The sequence below is a fragment of the Panthera onca genome, chromosome E1, assembly GCF_046562875.1.
Source record: "Panthera onca isolate mPanOnc1 chromosome E1, mPanOnc1 haplotype 2, whole genome shotgun sequence".
In the NCBI taxonomy this organism is placed as follows: Eukaryota; Metazoa; Chordata; class Mammalia; order Carnivora; family Felidae; genus Panthera; species Panthera onca.
The window spans coordinates 7,942,968-7,964,405 of NC_138352.1; the positions used below are offsets into that span (position 1 = coordinate 7,942,968).

General features: G+C 53.9%; 1 long non-coding RNA gene across 2 annotated transcripts in view; it reads right to left on the minus strand.

Annotated features, from left to right (window-relative positions):
• LOC132687391 (uncharacterized) overlaps positions 1-21,438 on the minus strand; it is a 428,413-nt gene that overhangs the window by 274,023 nt on the left and 132,952 nt on the right. For both annotated transcript variants that reach the window (XR_013552214.2, XR_013552213.2), the window contains exon 2: positions 16,825-16,893. This is a non-coding gene — a long non-coding RNA (uncharacterized LOC132687391). The remainder of the gene's footprint in view (positions 1-16,824; positions 16,894-21,438) is intronic.

Genomic DNA, 21,438 nt, shown 5'->3' on the forward strand with positions numbered 1-21,438 from the left:
GCGGAATTATCACGGGGAACCCTCCACACAGACCTCACCGCGATACCCACAGCTGACTTAAAAAAACAAAACAAAACACACCGAATACAGCCAGCCCAGAGCAAGTAGAAAATTCTCTTTTTCAGCATTTCACTATGATGTCTGTGAGACGTGGTGCCAGAAGCATGGAGGTGTTAGGTCACCCACTTTATAGGTGGGAAAACTGAGGCGCAGAGGGTGCCGGTGTTCTCAGTACAGGATGACAAGGGCCTGGTCCCTATCCTAATGTTCACCTTAGCTGAGACTTCTGTCTATTCTCACAAATCCCTTGACAACTAATGAGGAAATGATCCAGGGCAGATGGGGCTCCTTAGAGGAAAAGGAAAGACACAGCTTAACACATTCTCTTTCCTAATGCTGACTGCAGATGAACGAAGACGGGTTTGGGCTCTGCATGCTTCCGTCACTTCCCGCCACCGCCTGTGGCCCCCTTTTCGGAGATATATAGCTAGTGCCACCAAATGCCCCCGGGGGACTTCCCCATTTTAAAATTGGCGAGGCCCAGCAAGGCAAGCCAGGGGCCTACTCACGGGCACAGATATCCCAGGCCTCACGACAGCAGCAATCACCGTCAACTCACATGGAACAACTTGGACAACTGCAAATCCACGCAAATCCGTACGGGGAACCCAAGTCCCAGACCGGGCCAGCTGAAACACACAGGCAAACCGGCCCTCGCGGGCCTCGGGAGAGAGGGGACACGGATCAAGCTTGAGAGACGCACGCTGGGGATTCCGGGGGCCAACAGGCCCCCTTCCGTCCCTCTGCGGACCTACGGACGTCACAGCTTAGCCCCGTGCACCCTTACGAAGGGGTGCTCTCCTTCTTGCGGGCTTTGGCTACACCCCAGGCAGGGATGTGTGCAGCTGCCGTGATCCCCAGAGACAAGGTGCTAACTGTCAGAGACGGGAGGAGGTCCCCGCGGGCTGGGAGGCACCGAGCAGAGAACTCAGAGGACATTGCTCTGCAGGAGAACCGCAAAGGGCGAGTGTGCGTGTGAGAGCCACCTACCCGCAGAAAGCCAGCCAATGTGCCTACGCAGAGGCGCTCTGGCACTCCAGGAGGCTCTCTGATTGGCGGCCAAGAGGAAACCGTAAGTCTCACCCAGGTGTGGCCTGGGCTCTCCAGACACTCTTTCATTTGGACCCGAAAACACCCCCGGAACGGCCCCAAAGTTGTGCTAACTTTTCTCTGGTCTCCTTCCCCCTCCCGGGCAGCGGCCCTCTGCACAGGCTCACGGAGGGCCAGGAGGAGCCTTTTCCCCAGGGAGACGCACGCAGCTAGCAAATTAATTGGCAACAGCGGGTGAATCACACTGGGACTTCCTTCTTGTTGCCGGGCAACCTCATGCACTTGGCAGAGGGACATTAAACACAGAGGGGAATGTTGGGAGGCATTTGCAAAAATAAAATAAAGAGTAAAACATACAACACCCCAGACTCATCCCAGCAGGCGGACCCAGCCAAGGCGGGCGGGGGGTGGGGGGTGGCGGTTGGGATGGGGTGGGGGGCGATGAGGGGATCACTGCAGGGAAGGAAAGTAAGGTTAGGAAAGAACCAGCCCCACAGAGAAGCACACCCCCGTCCTCCCTCCCCACATAACTCTGCTCCGGGTAGTAGCATTTCTATTTGGCCAAAGACACGCCTCCGTTAGCCTAGAGAAAGGCAACAAACAGGGGGCTCAGGGATTAGCAGGCAGCTAGCGGTTTGAGAGATTACCCACAAACCAGACGGTTTTGCGAAGCTTGCTACGCGACAACTGTATCTCCTGTTTATGCTTCTTCAGCGTGCATCACGCCCAGGTGAAGTCGCACTGCCACGTCCAGGGCAGGATTCCCTTCCCCCAATCCTTTCTCCACGTGAATGTTTTCGTGCCCGTTGCCAAGGCCACTGGGAGCTGATCAGACAAACCTCTGACACACCGTGTTGCCCTTCAGAACCAGTCTCTGGCCTTTTTGAAAACTCCCGGGACAGAAGTTAAAGGTATGGAGAGTCTATGTAGGGAACAGCTGATGGAGGAAAAACGGGGGCCAAGGAAGGAAGAATGGGAGGATGGGGGCAAGAGCAAGATAGCCCCTGTGGTTGGTGGAATATCCGCCCCCAAAGACACCCATGTCCCAATCTGGGCAACCTGTGAACGTTCCCCTCTGTGGCAGAGAGATCTGACATACAGAGGTGATTCTGGAAGACCCGGGTAGGCCCCACATGTCACCACAGGTGTCCTTACAAGAGGGAGGCAGGGGGAATGAGATATGAAAATGAAAGCAGGAGCCTGGAGTGATTCAGGAAGGATTCGGAACACAGAGGCCTTCAGAAGCTAGAAAAGGCTAGGAAATGGATTCTTCCCTAGCCCTTCCAGAACAAACCAGGCCTGTGGGTACTTTGAGGTTAGCCCAGTGAAGTGGGCCTCCAGAATGTACGAGAATACATTTGTGTTGTTTCAAGCCACTGCGCTTGTGGTGATTTTACAGCAGCCACAGGAAACTAATGTTGTCAATCGGGCCTACCATGCCTCTGTCTCCCGGTAAATCTATAGAAGAGGGTATTGCGTTAGGGATACAGGTGACAATGGAATGCAGCTGGTCAGAAGGGATGGGGTCCCAAATTTGGCTCAGAATCGTCTACCAGACGTCTACCAGCTGCCTCTCAGGGGTGGTTCATTCTTAACCTTGGCTGCACATTAGAATCACCTGGGATGCTTTTCAGTATTCCAGTGGCTGGACCTTGGCCCCAACCTGGAGAAATCAGAATCTACTAGGGCAGGATCAGGTGGTAGTTAAAGCTCTCTGGGTGATTCCAGTGTGCGGCTAATGCCGAGAAGCACTGCACGTTGCAGAAGGCCAGTGGGCCCGGAGGAGACACCTCTCCGAGCTGGGGAAGGGGACACACCTGAATCCTGACTATGGGAAGCACACAAGAAGCTACAATAACCATGGCTTGCTGTGGACCTGGGAACCGGCATCCTAGTCGCCAGATGGGGGTGACTAGATGGGGTGGAATAGAAATTCCTATTCCCTGTGTCACCTCATTTCCCATCAGAACTGGGTGGACACCTTTCAGTGTCTCCCATGAATAACCACACAAAGCCTCAGTTTCCTCCCCTAATAAACAGCACACAATGAACCAGCTCCCACGAGCTAGAAACATGAGCTCATTCAACAAAAAGAACTGTCTTAATAAAGACAGTGGGGTGGCAGTGGGGCCTATTTAGAAACGGGGAGCATTAATTCTCCTTCCAATTGGGTAAACTCCCCAGGCACTGAAACCACAATCCTCCCACAAGGATGCCCCCGGAGCAAGGAGAGATTTCCCATCTATTTAACGGAGCCCTGAAAATCAGCTTGGCCGGGGCTCCACACTGGGTTGGAGCAGAAAGGAAGGAAAGAATTAAATGAGAAACCAGCAATGAAGAAAGGGAGGGCCGAACAGGTTGATGCTCTGGCTCCTCGAAAAGAAAGATGAAGTCATGTGTAAATTGTCTGTCCTGCTGGGACTGTCTTTTTCCTCCATTATTTCACTCCCTGCCTACCCTGCTGAAATGCTGAGCCAAGCTCTTCCTTGTTTCCCTTGGCCCAAACCATTAAGTCCAGGATGTCACTAGGGGAAGTGGGGGGTGGAGAAAAAAGGAGGAAGAAGAGGAAGAGGAGGAGGCGAAGAGCAGAGGAGACAGAGAGAGAGAGAGAGAGAGAGAGAGAGAGAGAGAGAGAGAGAGAGGGAGGGGGTGGGGCAGAAGAGGAGTGCAGGGCGAGAGAGCAGCTCACAGGGCTCTGACCTTCTTAGGCATCCCTTCACAGAGGCACCAGGATGAGTGGGCCTTTCTGTCCCCTGCCTACGTCAGCCCCCCAGTGGCTAGCCTAGATGGAAAGATGAAGAGGTCACAGAAAAAGCCCCCCTCCCCACCTAGTGAGGCTCTCAGAAGCTATGGTTCAACGGGATGGAGTCTACCAGCACATTCCCAGTCTTTCCCAGAGGACCTGACTTCTGTCCTGACCACGTAATGCAGCTGATCAGAACAAAGTAGAAGAAATCCAGCTCTCTACCAGTGGTGCCGAAGAGGCAAAGGACTCGGGTCCCTTTTCTGCTCCGAGGGCCTCTTAACAAGTTCCTGTGCTACCAATTAGCCCAAAGCATATAGGACTTTGCTGCTGACACCGGCCATTCCCAGGGCTCCCCCATTCCTTTCCCTACACTACTGGCCTTCTCCAGAGTCAAAATGTGTCTCCCGCTTGACGAAACTCCTGGTTCCCTCCAGCCTGTAAACCTCGTGTGCAAATGTCCTGACTCTTGCAAATGTGTTAAAAAATAAACTTTAAAAAGCTTCCAGATGTTCTGTTTGTATGGGGGTGTTTCTCTGCTCCTGTCTCCGGAGGCCAGTGCACGACGTCCAGGGGCACCACCGCCTGGGGGTGGCAGGGGAAATGCCCCTCCCCCAGGGCCACACTCGACCAACTCATGCACCAACCCTCCCCCTGCAGAGATGCGACCGTGCGCTTCCTCTTCTTCCACCCTTATGGGTGAGACATATACCCCTGAGGTTTGCTCCCTGTAGTGCAGAGACCTCCAAAAGATTCCAAAAGAGCGAGCCTGAGATCCCAAATAACATGCCTTCGGGCTCTGTCTCCTCAGAGCACCCTCAAAATCCTTACACCAACTGCCTCTGAGGCAGACTCAAGTACAAAATGACACAGAGCGTCCCTTACACATGTAAGATGTGAAATCCCCACCTGCAGGGACATCCGAGGAGCTGGACCAGCTGGAATAAGGGGACGGTGCTCACGGCTGGCCAAGGCCCCTTGGGGCTGGTGGCCTCTGATCTATACAAAGGTAATTGCCAACGGGCAGCCTTGTGCACACACAGCCCCACACGCACTCTTCCCAGCACACACACCTGAGGGCTTGGGATTCTTTGCACAAGGTGACGCCTGCTCCCTTTGATGTTCGCCGGATGTATTCCCATTGGGTGAAAACCAGACCTCAATAAAACTGGGCATTATCAAGAGACTGGTGGTTTGTGATTGCACCAGCCTGTTATCTCGGCTGCCCTGGGTGGGGCTGCTTTGCGGTTCTCCATGGAAAAGCATTAACTTCTAGGTGGATCAAAGACCCTTCTGAACCAGCCGACTTGGATCCCTTGTGTATCCGAGGGAGACTGTTCCTGAAGATGGACTTTAAAGATAATAGGGACCCCAGTCCCACACTCCCTCTGCCCTCTCCTTATCATGCAGCACGTCCCTCAGGGGCCACCCAATGGCCAATCACAAGGCCCTTCTCTTCTCTTTCTTCAGATGGCCCATTAACAGTAGCTAATAGGGGACTGGGCCAGAGAGGGTCCGGCTTTGCTGCAACAATGAGGACCAAGGGGACAGAGGGACACCTATGTGGAGATCTTGCAGGAGCTCCTCTGCCCTCTGTGAATCATGCCAGGGATGGGGTTCCACAGGAGGGCGCGTGCTACCCTCTTTCCTTAGGAGGGATAAATGGATAGGTCCCCTCGCTTGGTCCCTAAAGTCCCTTATCGGACTCTACTGTCTACCCAAATGTTTGAGGGCCCATAGCCAGCCTGCAGTGAGGACACTGTGGGACCTGTGGCTTGTCTGGATCTAGAACACCAAGGACTGTCAACCACATGGGAGAGAAAAGAGCCCGTGCACTCAAGGACCCACGCTGGCGGGCTTTGAGGGCCCTGAATGTTCCTCAGCACCTCACAGGTCGGTCACCGGTCAGCTGGAGGCATCCGTCAGCAACCACGTTTTCCTTCCCGGTGCTCAGAGGACCCTTAGTGTCTGACCCTGAGGAGGCACATGAATGAGTGAATGAATGTATGAATGACCGAACAAGTGAATCACCGGAAACAGAGGCTAGTTACCCGACAAGTGCGGGAGGGACGTGAGGCACGGACACTCACTCCTACCAACAGGAAAAGACGTCAGGCAGCACATGTCGCTGAGGACACCTCAGCTTGTTGAAATGGAGTCAAAGCGAGGTTCGAGTCCCGGGTCTTGGGCAAGTTACCTCAGTTCTCTTCAACCCAGGTGTTAAACGGGAATAAGAGAAGGATCCGTGTTGTGAGGACAGAGTGAAAGACTAACGGCTCAACAAGTAAATCTGTCCCTGTAATTGTATCTGTCTCGATCTCTACTAAAAAATGCGGGAAGGAGGGACCGTAAGTCACTGCCTCGATTATCTTCCTGGTGTAGACCAGACCTAAGAGGTGTATAAAAACTCCAGACCCATCCTTGGTACTCTTTTTGTTTAATCAGTAAAGCTGTCTGTAGCATTTAGATTAACCGTTACCTCGACGCCTTCCATGCTCCCTCCAGCACCCCTAAAGCATGTGGCAACGTGTGCCCCCGTACAGGGAGTGGGTGACAAGGGCCCCTCCTCCTGGAGCCGTCCCCCCCCCCCCCCCCACCAAGAAGAGGATGGCCCAGCCACTGACAGGACAGGACAGGGCTGCGACCTGAATTCCAACCCAGTTGACGTAAATCAGGACTCTAGGTTTGATGCTGTTTAACCTGGAAGCACATGGACAGAAGGAAGGATGGACAGACGGACGTCTTCTGCCCACCTCCAGCTCGTGGGTCCTGCCCTTGCTTCTCTCCTCCTCCTAACTTGGGAGTCCGTGACTCCTCCTCAAACCTTGGCCGCGGGTTCTACCCCCCCACCCCGCCGCCCCATTAGAGACACTACAGCCCGAAGAGCCAGCTTAGGCCAACCCAACAGAAAGGGGCCTCTGGGGACTCTGAATGGTCTGCCCGGCCCAGCCCCAGCCCCGCCTGCACGGCATGTGGCACGAATGCCAAGGTGACAGGGTGGTGGGGGGTGGGGGAGCAGGGCCTCGGCACCCTCCCGTCACTGCGGGGCCAGGCTGTTAACCAAGGCTGCAGCTGGGCTCTCAGAGGCCGGGGGAGGTCAGGCAGCAAGTTCACAGGACAGGCCACCCACACGGCACATCAGGACCGCCGGACTGTCCCCGGGGCCAGCGCGGCTCTGGCCCTTGGCCCTGACTCGGAACACTCCACCATATGGCCTCCCTCAGGGAGGATGAGAGGGAGGAAAAGAATAAACGGGGGATGGGCAAGAAGGAGCCACACCTCCCCCTGGGCGCCAGGGACCCTTCCCAGGCTTGGGGGAGGGGAGGCTGGAACTGTCCCCAGCAGCAGGTCCCAGAAAAGCAAGCGAGTGTCACAAAATGAACTCTGACAGCAGAAACGATGCCCGCGATGAGATGGGGTCTTCCTCTCTGTGCTCTGCAGCCCCCAGATGGGTTCCCAGGGTTGGATCTGAACCTCAAACACCCTGGACCTTGGGTTACTTCACACTTTGCCTATTAAAGGCCCAAACTGGATTTTCATGTTTGCAGAGACAACTTTGACCCAAAGTGTAGGCAGTAGGAAGTGGAACAAAACAGGAACTCTCTCTCTCTCTCTCTCTCTTTCTCTCTCGTTCTCCCTCCCTTCTAAAACTCTAAAAGGATGGGGTGGGGGGAGGGGGACAGGAGGGGGAGGCAAACAAAATTTTGGCCGCTTTGGTACCTCTGGGTACCCTGGGGCCCGCCTGTGCTCTGTTGAAAGCTCTTCTCCCTTTCTTGGGTCCTGCAGACACCAGTCGGTGGGTCACCGGTTGGGCAGGGATGGGGGGAGAGGGGAACTGGGTGAGGCTCTGGGAAAAGGGAAGAAAGAGCCGAAGAACAGATTCTCTGGCAGAGCTGCGGAGGAAAGAGCCTGAATGCCTCATCTGGGCGGAAGGCAACCTTCCCAAGGTTCCTCGGCATGCTGGGACTTGCTGGAGACCAGAGCCCCGGCTGGCAGAACGAGGGTGGACAGCGGAACCAGAATTCAAAGGGGCAGCCGGAGGAGGGGGGCCCCACGGGGGAAGAGGGGGAGGTTTCAGTGAATCATATAAATTAGAGACAGAAAGGATGTCAGGCCACCTTCACTTCCTTCCTCTCCTAATGGGAATTATCTCATTAGCCCCGAGCTTCCCAGAGGCTGACTCTAAATGATTCCTGTAATGGGGATTTCAGTCCACAGCCTCCCTATCGGATTGGACTCCGAGGAGGGCTAAGAAGGGCTCTTAAAGGGACAGCAGCAAACCACGCCAGTCAATCTACTCGACACGGCGTGCCTTCTCCAAACACTTCACGCAGCATCAGTATGACCCTTGTGCCCTGTATTTCCACTTACAGGAATTTACTACGAGGAAGCAGTCATGGACATAGGGATAGGCTCTATAACAACATCCCCTTCCGCCAGAAGAATGAGAGTCACGTTCTAATCCCTGGAACCCATAAATGTTACCTTATATGGCAAAAGGGACTTGGCAGGTGGGATTACGTCAAGGGTCTTGAAATGGAGAGATGATCCTGGATTATCGAGATGGGCCCTAAATGCCCTCACGGAGGTCCTTATCAGAGGGAGGCAGATGGAGATCGGACTACAGAGAGGAGAATGGACGTTGACCATAGAGGTAGAGATTGGTGTGATGTGGCCACAAGCCAAGGAATGTGCCAGCCTCTTGCAGCCAGAAGCTGCAAGGGACCAGGAAGGACTCTTCCTTGGAGCCTCCAGAAGGAAGAGACCCTGTCCACAACCTGCTTTGAGCCCCATGAGACTCATAAGATTTCAGACTTCTGGCCGCCAGAACCATAAGACGATACATTCGTGTTTTAAACCACCAAGCTCCTGGTGATTTGTTACAGCAGATCCTGGAAAGTAGAATGGGTATGAATCAAGTTCTTACCAGGATGTTCTTCAGAGCCTTTCGGCACAAAAGAAAACGCCGCTGGAAACATCAAAGGAGGGTTCCAAAATAGCTATGCCACAGTCCTATGATGAAATACTATATGACCATAAAAACACCGTGATGCTATTCCTTAAAAAGAGAGCATTGATATAACCGAGTATGGATCCTGAATATTTTCCTTGCCTTTTATAAAATTTTCTTTTTTTAAACCTTTTTAAAAGTTTATTTCTTTATTTTGAGCGAGTGAGAGACAGAGAGAGCAGGGGAGGGGCAGAGAGAGAGGGAGAGAGAGAGAATCCCAAGCAAGCTCCGTGCCATCAGCACAGAGCCCGACGTGGGGTCGATCTCATGAACCACGAGATCACGACCTGAGCCGAAACCAAGAGTCGTACGCTTAACTGACCGAGCCACTCAGGCGCCCCCTTTTATAAAATGTTCTAATGGTAAGCATCTAATAACTACCTCTGGCATCACGTAAGTCACAATTTGGCAGACAGAGCCAGAATCCAAGGTCGGTACCTTTCTGGGCTCTGAAGACCGTCTCCCGGCAGAATGGCTCTGCTCCACACACACCTCAGCCCGGCATCACGGCCCCTCCAGCTACGGACCCACGAGCCTGCAGACCCTCCTGACAGGTAGCCTGGTCCCCTGGACTCCTCACCTCAAGCCTGTTCCCCTAACCCATCACAGAGCGTGTGTATGTCTGCCTCACGTGCCGTGCGGGGGCTGCCGTAACAAATGATCACGATCTGGTGGCATGAAATGACAGACACTTCTCTTCTCCTAGTTGAGGAGGACAGAAGCCCGAAACTAAGGTGTCGGCAAGGCTGGCTCCTTCCAGAGGCCGGGAGGCGGAACCCGTTCCAGGCTGGTCTCCCAGTTGCTGCTGGCTGTCGGCCGTCCTCGACCTGTGGATGCTTCACTCCAGTCTCTGTTTCCATCTTGAGATCCCCTTCTTCTCTGCGTCTCTCTGTTCCCTCTCTCTCCTCTGAGGACTTGTCACTGGGTCCTTAACTAATCACATCCGCAGAGACCCTATTTACAGACGTGGTCACAATGTGAGGTTATGGGTGGCCGTGACTTCTGCAGGACGCTCGTGGATACGCTGCAGACCGCCTTTTCTTTGGGTCTCGGCAACTCCGCAAGGCCTTCTTGGAGTCCTCCAGGTCCCAGACGTCAATCCCTCCTGGAGGGACCCAGAGGCAGACAGAGTCTCCTTAAATGAACGAACTTCCTGGCAGCTGGAGTTGCCGATGGCGGGCAGGGCAGCCTCGAGAGAGAGGTTCTGCACCACGCCAGCGTTCCCAGCAGAGAACACCCGCCTGGAAAGACTCAGAGGAGATCCTGGTCTGCAGAGGAGATCGATTTGGGTGGCCAGGGAGAGTACGGCTTTACAAGAGCCGAGGAGTTGTGCCCAATCCACTTAGAACAGTGCTGGGCAAAGAAAAGGCACTCGATAGATGTTTACTGCCTCACCAGACAGGCCCCCTTAAATCTCAACATTCCTCCTTTCAATGAAAGTGTGGGACATTCTGGAGCAAATTAAACTAAGAATTAGATGATCTGTATATTCAACGCCTATCTGTTGAGCACCTCCTCGATGGACTGCCCTATGAGATACCCGATCGGACACTCCCGTGTGCCTGTCTCTTCCCTCATGGTAAGCCAGTGACATACCAGGGCAAATCACGTGGCCAGAGACACCTCAATCTGAACCTCAGTGATTGTGTGGACTGAGAAAGAGACTTGGGACAACCAGAGTCGGTATAGGGGCAGGTGGTGGGTTCCTGGGGAAAGCCTAAGAGATCAGGCCCTGGGATCTGTATTTGCTCCTCCTTGGCCCACTGAGGAAGGGAGAGAAGGCAGAGAAGCATTTTCTGCAGCAGCAGCCCAGACTAAAAACACCTACCGGTGTGATTTATCAGCTGTGGGAGGCCCAAAAAGCTCTTAAGCCGCAGGTGGGTGCCCGTAAAGCCACCCTCCCAGGGGAGCCCAGACCTCAGGCCCTGCTTGACTGCTAATCACCATAAGAACCACAGCGCCTCGGCCCCGATCTGGGTGGCCCTTAACCGCTCCCAAAGCCTGTCACGTGCTCAGTGATCTCAGCTGGCCTCACACAAACCCTGTCAAGTAAGCAGGACAGGTGTTGTTATTATTCCCACTTTACAGATGGGGAAACCGCCTGAGCGCATCGAGGACTTGCTCAGGGCCACCCAGGGAGTACGTGTCCCGGTCACCAGCCCAGTGCTCCTTCTGCAGCCCAGGCTCGCAAATGGCATCCCCACCACCTATGTTCTGCCCACGAGTACTTTGGGGTTTTACACAGGAGACCACAAAGATCAGATGATGGCACCTCCTTCTCTCGGAGCTGGGCTTCTTTTCTGGACCCTGGGGAGCGTGACTCCCTAAAACTCCCACCTCTTCCTGTTCAATCAACTTTCCTCCTCCTGCTTCACAGCAGGAGGTGGACCGGCAGAGGCAGGCATGACTCCTGTCCAGGCCGGGCCACCCTTGCAAGAGCGGCGAAGCACGCCTTTTGGGATCTGGGAGGAGAAGCAGCCCGTGTGTACCTCTCCGGGCACGGGGAAAGACCGAGGGCACGCAGAGCTGACCCGAGTGCCGGGCTCAGCTCTTGAGCTACAGCCTTGCCAACCTGCCCCGTAGAGGTCGTCAGAGCCGGGCCCTCGAGTTCACCGAGCTGTCTCAAGCGGCCCCAAGAAGTGGCTGGGTGACTTCAGAGAAGAGCACAGCAAGAACAACACTACCCTCTTCTGGGGCCACAGGTCAGTAGGGCAGGAGTTAATGATCGTCGGGTCGGCCCTCCGTGGGAGGAGGCAGGGTTCCTTTCCCAGGGCCGCTGGAAAGACCAGCCCATACCGCCCCAAGGCATTCACGGCAGAGCTGATCGAGGTCCCAGAACCAGAACCCTTTGGGCAGCACCTGTAGGGCGGGGAGGGCAGGGCAGGGCAGGGCCAGCCCTATCCACAGCCCACTCCTTCTGGAATTCCCGGGTTCAGGCTGGCTCCGTGGACTTAACCTTCCAGCCAAGGTTGCCCCTCACCAAACCACTGCTTTGTCCCCTTCCTCATCCCGTGTGGACTTTGTGTCGTCCTCAAGGCCCCTTGGGAGACCCTGTGCAACAAAGAGCTCCATGGGCTCTTCTGCCTTTGGGTTCAAGCCGGAGGGGAGCCGTAAGAAGGGAGTGGAAGGTGTGCAGGCTGTGAAAAAGCCCAGCCACCTCCAGCAATCTAGGCCAGCGTCCGGTTCCCATGACACTCTTACTGGCAGCGTTAATAACTAACCACGTCCCAGACAGGTGCTGGCGGCCTGGCCTTAGGAGTTCTTGCTCAGGGTTGACAGTGAGTCACTTCCCTTTTATAGTTTGCTAGCAGACTGAGTCACCCGGAGGCCGACCCTTTCACACAAGTTCTCACACCTGGGCCAAGTGGCATCCGTGCCTATACCTTCGACCACCTTTTCTCCGCATCAGCTGGGCCCTGTGAAGTGGACCCTCAAGGTCTAGGCCAGTGTCCCCGTGCCCCAGCCTCTGCCCCTTCCCATCCCTCCCCACTCCCTCAGTAGGGACAGTGACCCCGGACCCAAGGAGTCTGGAGAGATGTCTGAGAGAGGGGTACTTGACAGGTGGTCACCCAGGCCTGACAGTGGGTCAGGTGTCTCTCACCTTTGACCTTTACCCTAAAGAGCGCTCTCCTACCTGCCCACCCCTCCATTTGCACACAAGGATGACTAGAAGTGGAAAGTTCTAGATGATGAGCCAAAGGACAAAACTGTGAGGCCATAAGTTAGCTCCATCATCCTCAGGAAGGACAGAGGCTGTGGCTGGTAAACTGAGTCCCATGACTGTCAACATACTCTACGTCCTGCGTCAGGTGGGAGGCAGGACTGGCCTGGCAGGGCCACCTTTCTGTGTTTTCTGGAGATACACCAAATCAACCTCACCTGGGGGAGGGTGGACCCCTCTTCAGGTGCCCCTTCCTTCCCCACTCTTGCATGGTATTTCCTATAATTTTTTTTAATTAAAAAGAGAAAGAGAGAGGGGGAAAAATGAAAATTATGAAAATGAAAAAAAACAGGAGGCAAAAAAAAAAAAAAACAAACAAACCAAACACCTCACTGAAATAGTCTGGGGATTTACTTTTTTTTTTTTTAATCCTCAGAAAGTCCCTCCTGCTACCTGGTTTCTAAAACAGACGATAAACACAGATGACATCAGATTGGACAGACTGGGCGCCTTACCGCCAGGGGCTCCCGGCAGGTGTGAGACTGACAGGTTGAGAAAAGATGACACTCTTTCTATCATTAGAAGATGAAAACCAAGGGGGGAAGATGAGAGGAGAGGCTGAGTGCCGGGTGTGGTGGGAAATCTGACACCCTGCCAGCCGCTGGCCTTTTTGGGTGAACTCTGCTCGTCTAGATGGGGCGACAGGGTGCTCCCTTGGGGCAGGCGGGCGTGTGTCCCCCACCTCTCAGGTGTCGGAGTGCAACTCACTCCGGGGCTCAGAGAGCGAGGCTGCCGTGCTCTTGGCGGCCCGGAGCCCCCCGGACTTTCCAGACTGAATTCTGAAATCGGCTTTGGCAGCTGTGGCTCAACCCCGTGTGGCGTGAGGGGCTCTGTCTGCCACACATGTCTCGCACATACTGCCCGAGGACGTGGCCGGACAAGCTGCGTCCACAGCACTGAGGGTGCAGATGCCAGGAGAGAGAGGCTCCACCCCGCCGTGGCTGGCTCAGGGAGACCAAGTGAGTCATCAGGCCTGAGCAGTGACCATGATGTCCCAGGGTGAAAAGTGGGAGGCCCGGGGATGGAGCCCGCTGCACAGACGCGAGCCACGGTGACTCACATTTGGACCCCGAGGGGAAGTTCCATCCGCGAGTCCTCTGGACGGCTCCCGTCCCCCTGCTGAGGTCATCCCCACTGGCGCTCGGAACTGGGGCTTGCTTCGTTCTTTCTCCCAGAGCCCCGGCTTTTCACTCTCAATTACGGTTACGGCAGAAGTCCGTGTCCTAGCCACCTCTCTGTCCCCACCACACACGCGTGATGGTTGGACCCGAGGAAAGAGCAGGTCCTCCCTGGGTGTCAGGTTTTCAGGTCCCCACGAGAGCATTCTAAGAGACACGCTGTTTGAGGGGTGAGCTCTGGGGCACAACGAGCCTGCCCCAGCCGGGCGGTCACTCTGACCGCAGGACAGGAAAGACACACGGGGAGTGAGGACAGCCCCGTCACTGTCAGGCTCCCTCTGACGGCAGGAGGAAGAGGTGAGGAAGACACAGGTGCTGCAGGGCACCAGGCAGAGCCCCCTGAAGGGCGGCAGGGAGACCACAGGGATGGCCGGGATCAGCCTCTCGGGTGTCCTGAGGGCAGCCTGCTCCCTCTCCTGTCCTTCCACCACTGGACGGGAAAAACGGGGGCATCTGGCCTCTCTCCTCCCAGAATTCTTCCCCCATTCCCTTCTGTTTCCTCTTTCCCTTTGAGCCGAGCCCACAGCCTACAGGTCTCATGCCCGATGGCTTCGAAGGCAGGGAGGAGAGGAGACTGACCCTCACAGGGAGCCACCACCCCAGGGCAAGAGGCTAGCATAAACGGGGCAATCACAGCTCCTGAGAAATGGCCCCGAAGCTTCTCAGCTCATCCCCACCTTAAATGTCATCCCGTTGTCACACGTATGTGATTGGGTGGGACAGGGATAGGCACCCCGATAGCCCGACCGATCGTGCCGTCACCCCTCAGCTGCTCTGCTCCTCTCCGTTTCCACACAGCCCCCAGGAAGGAGGAGCACAGCACACGCGTCTCAGAATCCTGCTGTGGCTCCCAGTTTCCTCAGTGGGAAAGGCTGATGCCCCCCAGGCTCTCGCTGGCCGGGGCCTCCTTCCAACCCCACCAGTGCCCCTGTCCTCAAAGACACCAGGTGGGCGGGGGCCTCGGTCTCAACGCCCCTCTTCCCTCTGTAGAAGCTCTTCCCAAAGTGTTCACGCGGCCAGCTCCTTCGAGCCTGTGCTCAGAGGTCCCCTCCTCAGTGAGGAGCCCTGCCTTATTCAACACTGCAACCCGCCCTCCCCTCCCCTGCCCGCACACTCGGCCTGCCTTTCCTGCCTACATTTCTGTTGTTTTGCACAGCCCAGCACCTTCCCAGGTACTAGGTGATTAACATATTTACTATTTTGCTGTGTAGCATCCACCCTCCCCACACTCTCGGCCAGCTCTGTGACAGCAGGATGGCGTCCTCTGCCTTGAGCGCCCCGGCACGGCCCAGGCACCCAGTAACGCTCCGTTAGATGAATGCACGAGCGAATGAAGGAAAGAATGAGGAACTCGCTGCCGTTCCCAAGGGCATGGAGGGCTGTGTATGTCAGGGAACGAACTGCTATTCAGGCTGAGGTCACCTGGGGAGGGAGGGGAGAGGGCGGGCTAAGGCAGAGGGAGCTGTTTTCACAAAGGCAGTGCCCACAGTTGGCCTGGAAATCCCCTCGGAGTCACTCATTAACACCCCCCCCCCCCACTCACGCTCCCCTGCCAGTCACCCGAACTGTAGACGGCGGCCACACTGACTTCCCCAACTGCCTCCTTCTCAGGCCCAGCCTCCCTCCCCACTGCCCTCTGAGCACCCAGTGTGTGCAGAAGACACAGGGAGGGAGGGATGAGATGGAAGAAACACCCACACCCAACAGAAAATAAGCTCCCACTCCGCCCCCCCTCCCCCAGCTGTGAAGGCACCAGTGGGGGAGGGAGGCAAAGGTGAGATGAGGTTCCAGTGCCCTGGGCCCCATGGTTACGGGGTTTTGAGGAGGTGAGCACATAGATGGCAACATGGCGGGCGGGGCGGGGGGGGGGGGTGCTGGGGGGTGGCGTGGAAACATTCCAGTCTTGGAGGTAGGATACGAAGCACGTAAGTTTGGCTAAAAGGATCCGGATTTGAGTGGGGAGTCGTAGCAATAAGATTAAGTATCCAGTGAGGTCTGGTCGCTCAGATAACAACTAGAGAAGCATGACAGGGTTGCTTTTCTGTTTTATCTTTTTTTTTTTTTTCAATCAGAAAGTAGCCATGATGAATACTGGGTTTAAGAAAGCAGGTTAGAGAAAGCACAGGTAGGATTATGTGCGGAAAGAAAGACTGGAAATCTAAAGGTTGGCGCCCCCAGTGAGTGTCCCGGTGTGTGCAACCAAAGTCAAGATCAGCAGGGTGGCCGGGAGAAGGGAGGGGAAGGATCAACTCCGAAAATCACTGGGGAGCAACGGTCAGGATTCGGGGTTCTAGGGGATGGGGGAGTTAACGCGGTTGGATATCTTCCTTCTACATGATCCATGAGGAATAAGATAAATAAGGAAGGGAACAGACAGGGCATCTATTATGATCTGGACTTTCATTTGTATTTTTGTACTGTCTCATTTAGTTCGTGACCTCCCCTGACGACAAGGTATTAGCATCGCCATCTTATAGGTGAGAGGCTTACCAATTCACCCCAGATCATATCCAGAGCTAAAGAGGGAAAAAACCCCACTGACATTAAGTGTGTGCCTTAATACATCCCAAGCACTATGCCAAGCACTTAACTCTGTATCCTCTCATTTCATGACCCAACATAGCAGGGATTTCCTTGCATCGTCCCCATTTTACAGCGGCGAAAACTGAGGTCTAGGGAAGTGAAGGCCATTGGCCTATAGTCACAAAGGGAGGAAGTGATGGAAGGCAACCCTGGGCGACTGACCATTCCTCTGTCTCCTCACCTGCAGGCTGGGTAGAACACACTGACCTGCTAGGGTTGTGACAGGTGGGAACGAGTTCGCCCAGGTAGGAGCTGTGAGAACACAGCCTGCCTGGAATTAACTGCAGTGACCGTTAGTATTTATTAACCTGTGTCCCTGGACCTTCTCCGACAGCTAACTGCAAGGCTCCTGCCTGCCAATCACCCCTGTGGGCTGGTGTGCAGGTACAGGTGCATTCGGGATGTCTGGGAAGAGGAACTTGGCTATAGAAGGAACAAAACCCCCATAGCAAGAAGGGGTTACCTTCTTGCAGCTCACCTTTGTGTCTTGCCCTTCTTTCTTGGTTCGGAGCACCTACGCAGGCCAGCCTCAAACCTCTGGTTTCACCTAGAAAAAGAAGGGAGAGTTACACCAGGAAATAAGACAATAAAACTCATCTTCGGGGCGCCTGGGTGGCTCAGTAGGTTAAGCGGCCGACTTCGGCTCAGGTCATGATCTCACGGTCCGTGAGCTTGAGCCCCGCGTCGGGCTCTGTGCTGACCGCTCAGAGCCTGGAGCCTGTTTCAGATTGTGTCTCCCTCTCTCTCTGATCCTCCCCCGTTCATGCTCTGTCTCTCTCTGTCTCAAAAATAAATAAACGTTAAAAAAAAATTTAAAAAAAAACTCATCTTCAAGCTTAAAATGTAGAGGGAGTGGTCTCTGAATGCCAGATAGCCTGCCAAGGACATAGGAGTTTAATAGTTGTTTATTCTTTTTTTCCCCACTTATTTTAGAGGGAGAGCAAATGGGAGGGGGGCAAGGACACAGAGAGAGAGAGACAGACAGACAGAGAGAATCTCAAGCAGGCTCCACGCTCAGCACAGAGCCCAACCCAGGGCTCACTCAACCCAGGGATGATGACCTGAGCCAAAATCCAGAGTCTGACCCTCAGCTGACTGAGCCAGCCAGGCCCCTGATTATTCTTTAATATAAAATAAAATTACATTCATTCTGAATAAAGGCAAAAATCCATTTCCTATGTCCATCACAGACATGGCAAATGGAAGAAAACTGTCAAAGAAATACAGGCTATCATCTCAATAAACAACACCTACAATAAAATGAAACGAATATTACATTGGATAGCAATTTTTTTTTCAAGTTAAATCTTGCATTCACAGTGAATCTTTAGTAAAAAAAAAAAAAAATAATAATAATCTCTTGCCACAGGCCTGAGTTGTTCTGGTTTTGAGGGTCCTTTTACTCAAAGACTCCTATGACACTACTGAATTGTGTATGTTCTGACTTTATGGTATGTCTGAATTCATCAGATGGGATAAATCAGGAGGACCATCTAGCTCTGTGCCTGCCCCCTACCATTGTTATTAGCTTCACTTTCATTTATTCCTTTACGTGTTTCTAGAGAGCAAGGCTATTCCATGCCATCCACATAATTCCTGAGCATAGTTGCTGCTGCTGCTGCTAAAATAGATATTTAATCTTTAAATCCAACCTCTGTTCAACCTGATTCAGACACCAGGAAGAGTAGTATTTCAAAAGGTGTTTAAGATAATAGCCCTATTCTAAGCTTCCCCATCATTAGGCTCAAAGAAATCACTCTAGACCCCCAGGTTGGCAAATGAAAACAGGGAGAAGAAAGAAAAGGGGGAAAAATAATACCATCAGATTTGAAACAGAAAACTTGTAACCTTCACTCACAAGGGGAAGGATTGTTTGGGTGGTGTTTTGTTCTTTCTCTGGATGCACACATACATCATCTTGGGGCCCGGATCACTCCCGCGGTTTCTAGAGTTATGGAAGACAGGGTCCATGCTGGTACTCTGTGGCCAACCCCATCCACCAATGCCCGCCAGCAGATCGGCATCCTCTGAGCCCCACAACTCCCTCCCCCAATCCTGGGGACACGCATCTGCCGAGCCAGCTTCTTCCACCATGCCCAAGAACTTATCCCAAGAGCAACCTCAAATGCAATGTAGGGCTCTTGAGTACAGGGCAAGGAACTCAACAATTTTAGCTCCGCTGAGCCATGCAACACTTGAGACATAACTAAATGACTCACCCATGCTAGAAAGTTCATCAAAAAGAAGCAAAGCAAACCACAATGCATCCTCCAACTTCAACTTGGGCACCAGAATGGATTCCCACTCCTGTTACTGCTTTATGTAAGGGCACCCCCACGCCCAACCCGTGTTCAGTTCATTAGGTGGAAAGCATCCGATAACCCCATTCGAGTCAAAGGGCAGATGAGTGGAAATGCTTCCAGTCTCACCCTTCCAGGGGACATAGGACATTTAACACAAGGAGGTCTAAGCTCACCCTGCCCCCATGACATTTCGATTTAGCCAATGTAGTAGCAGACTTTGAGGAGTGGGGGCCTTAAACCCTACAGAAGGGGAGGAATGGTTCTCCCTGCCTAGGCTCCCAGACCACGCTACTCACTGAAATCACTCCCCTTGGCAGCTGGAAAATCCTACTGCAGCCTGGGTCCCACTCCCAGCAGCTCTGGTCAGTATAAAGTAAGGTCTGAGCATCGGGTTAAGGAACGTGTTAAGTTCCCCCAGGAAAGTTTAACATGCATCAAAATGTAAGGATCAACTGGAGAATCCGTTAAAATTCAAATCAACAAGTCTGAGGTGGCAGCCTGAGATTCAGCCTTTCTAATACGCTCCTGGGCCGGCCCAATGCTGGTGGTCCCACAGAACATGCTCAGTAGTCAGGGCTCAGCAGGGATGCCCTCAAACACCTTACGTCCCCTTCCGCAGAAACCTCGGGCAAACTGACCCCACCCTGCCCCACTCTCCCCGCCGCCTCTCCAGCAGGCCCCAAGACCTGCCCAGCTGACTTGTGGAATGCCAGATGGGTCACATCCCAAGAGACAGCTGCCCCTCTCCCCCTCCCCGCTTAATCCAGTTCTCAGCAATCCAAACGCTAGCCTGCAACACACTCTAAGAAACACTGCGTTCAACGGAACAGTTTGTTTCTGCTCTGGGGGTTTTCCCCTTTGCTTTCTGTGTCAATGTGCCTATCCAGGGCAGGCGGGAAGCCTGGGGGACCATGGATACAGCCTCTCCCTGCCCACGGCACACTGGCTCAGCACCTGCCACACGGAGCCCTTCTGTGGCCACACACCCACCTCCCAGCTGCCTATCCATCCTCAGTGCAGACTAGGGCAGGACAGGGAGTGGATGGTGTTCCCTCGAAGGTGGCCAATGGCAGCCGGCCATGCCCGGCACCAAACCTCTGAGCTTGCATCGGGTTACCCACAGCCTGCCCCCAAAGGTCCCTCCCTTCCATCTGTACCCCCCACCCTGACCAGTTCCTTCCAGACATCTCCAGGGATACCTGAGCCAAACCCCACCTAGTGGCTCTTGGCCCAACCACCTCGGCCCAATATGGAAGGGGCAGATCCTCCCGGATACCTGCGACTGAGCCACTGAAGGCTCAGCAGGTGAGGCCACAAGAAGACAGGAGTCTGGAACATGTCCAGGCCACGCCAGCCCACGCTGGTCTCTCCTCTCCACCCACGCTGTCAGTCTCGCAGACAACAGAAGGCCACACGGTGCAGAAGACTAGGGGAGGGCAAGATCAAACACCGGCTTTTAACACTTTGTAAGCGACGGGTCCCTCTTTGGCCAAAACAAGGGTTGCAGTTTAGGAGAATTCTTGGACCTTCTGAATGGGTCCAGTATCAGAGGGGAGTGACTTCTACAAAACAGGCCAGGGAGTTGTCAGCTGGCCAACCCCCTGGGCCCCATTTCTAAGAAGGTACCTAAGGCCGATACTCACTGAGCACAGGATGCAGTGCCCAGGACCCCGATCCACGAAAATGTTCTAATTTCTTATAAAATTAGAAGCAATAAAATGAGTATAATTTTCATGCCTATATAACAGTGAATCCAGCCTGGATGATATTCACCCTTAAAATCACTGCAATCATAACATGTCATTTTTAGGGGTGCCTGGGTGGCTCAGTTGGTTGAGCGTCTGACTTCGGCTCAGGTCATGATCTTGCAATTTGTGGGTTCGAGCCCCGCATCTGGTTCTGCGCTGACAGCTGGAGGCTGGAATCTGCTTTAGAATCTGTGTCTCCCTCTCTCTCCTGCCCCTCCACAGCTCGTGTGCTCGCCTTCTCTCTCTCTCTCTTTCAAAAATACATAAGAGGCTCCTGGGTGGCTGGGTCGGTTAAGCATTCAACTTCGGCTCAGGTCATGACCTCACGGTTCGGAGGTTCGAGCCCTGCCTCAGGCTTGTGTGCTGATAAGCTCAGAGCCTGGAGCCTGCATCGGATTCTATCTCCCTCTCTCTCTGCCCCTCTCCTACTCATGCTTGCGCGCTCTCTCTCTCTCTCTCTCTCTCTTAAAAATAAACGTTAATAAATAAATAAAAAATAAATAAACTTAAAAAATTGTTTTTAAGTAATAAAATGTCGTTTTGAACTTTTGGGGGGAGGGGTGGGGAAGGAGCTCACGAAGGCAAAAGGGCCTAAGGTCATGAGCAGCTCATCCAGCTTGGAGTCTGACTTCCTTCCAAACTCCAACCTTGCCACCCTTTACGCAGATCCTTTGTTGAATGCCCTTTCTCGGAGACCCCCACCCCAGCCCGGAGGCCTTCTCCCAAGTGCCTCCCAACGACCCTCCGCTGACTCTGTCCCAAGTCCTTCTGTTCCATGCAGGTGCGCTGGGCCTGCTTTGGACCAGGCAGACAAGCTCCCACCCCCGCTCTGTAGAAGCAGCTCAGCCTGGCAGACACAGAGGCATCTCTGAAATCCAAACACACACTCAGCCCCCTGCAGCATAAACACTGAGCACACCTCACACCCAGGCCTATAAAAGATAATTACACAATCTGATCTGGCAAATTAGGGCCACAGAACGTCTAATTCGTACGATGAATTCAAGGGCTGTATCGGCAGGAAAAATTAACCTGGATCTT